The sequence below is a fragment of the Salvelinus fontinalis genome, chromosome 32, assembly GCF_029448725.1.
Source record: "Salvelinus fontinalis isolate EN_2023a chromosome 32, ASM2944872v1, whole genome shotgun sequence".
NCBI lineage: Eukaryota > Metazoa > Chordata > Actinopteri > Salmoniformes > Salmonidae > Salvelinus > Salvelinus fontinalis.
In genome coordinates, this window is record NC_074696.1 from 5,904,506 (window position 1) to 5,905,513 (window position 1,008).

Here is a 1,008-nt window from a genome sequence, read left to right on the forward strand (position 1 = left end):
GAGGAGAGATGGAGAGGGGAGGGAAGGAGAGGAGAGGAGAGAGAAGGAGGGGAGAGAGAAGGAGGGGAGAGAGAAGGAGGAGAGGGAGAGAAGAGAAGCATGGGAGAGAGATTAGAGCGATGGGAGAGAGGGAGAGCAGACAGGGATGAAATAGAAGGAGTTTAGAGAGAAGGAGGGGATAGACAGAGAGGAAAAGGCGGGGGGGGGGGGGGGTCCGGTGGTTACCGTTAGCAGCTGATAGAGAGATGACAGCCGTCAGTTTGAAATCAGACAATCTGTCTTTGAGGACTCAAGTATGCTAATCCTGGTGATGGGGTTATAGATGTGTGTGTGTGTCGAAACGTCTGTGTCTCAGGGTGAGTCTATGTATGTGTGTGTGTGTGTGTGGTTGATTATATAAGTGTTTTTCCAGTTGTGTGTGTAAGTGAGAGAGAGAGAGGGAGAGAGAGAGAGAGGGAGCATGGGTATTAAGCTGATGAGAGTGTTCCCAGGGGTTCCATGGTTAGCTGCAGAATTTTTAGTGGCAATGCTCTCCTCTATCCACATTTACATGATAGTCATTTAGCAGACACTCTTATCCAGAGAAACTTACAGGAACGGATCAGTACCGCGTGTCGGTTCGCTACAGATAGGAATGATTTTCGAAGGAACCTACTGGTCAACCTGGGCCTTTTTTGCAGCTAGAGTTTGGGTTGCCAGGAATCTCTCAGATTTTGGCCTGATGTCTCCTCAACCAATCACGTAGTGCAATAACTGAATGGATATCGGGAGGTGTCTCGGACCACAATGGCAGTCGAAGGAACAAGATATATGCTTTATATTTACAATTTTGTTGGTTGGTTAAGTGCCTTGCTCATGGAGACGTGAACAGGTGTTTCACCTAGTCGGCTCAGGGATTCAAACCAGCAACCTTTAAAGCTCTTAACTGCTAGGCTAACTGTCGCCCGCTATGCTCGGCTCGCGGCTCGGTGACAATGTGATTTGTGCCCATGCTATAGGTTAATAGAT

At 48.2% G+C, this 1,008-nt stretch overlaps 1 pseudogene; it reads left to right on the forward strand.

Annotated features, from left to right (window-relative positions):
• Positions 1–494: 494 nt before the first annotated feature.
• On the forward strand, positions 495–790 carry LOC129830531 (mitochondrial import receptor subunit TOM6 homolog; annotated as a pseudogene).
• Positions 791–1,008: the final 218 nt, after the last annotated feature.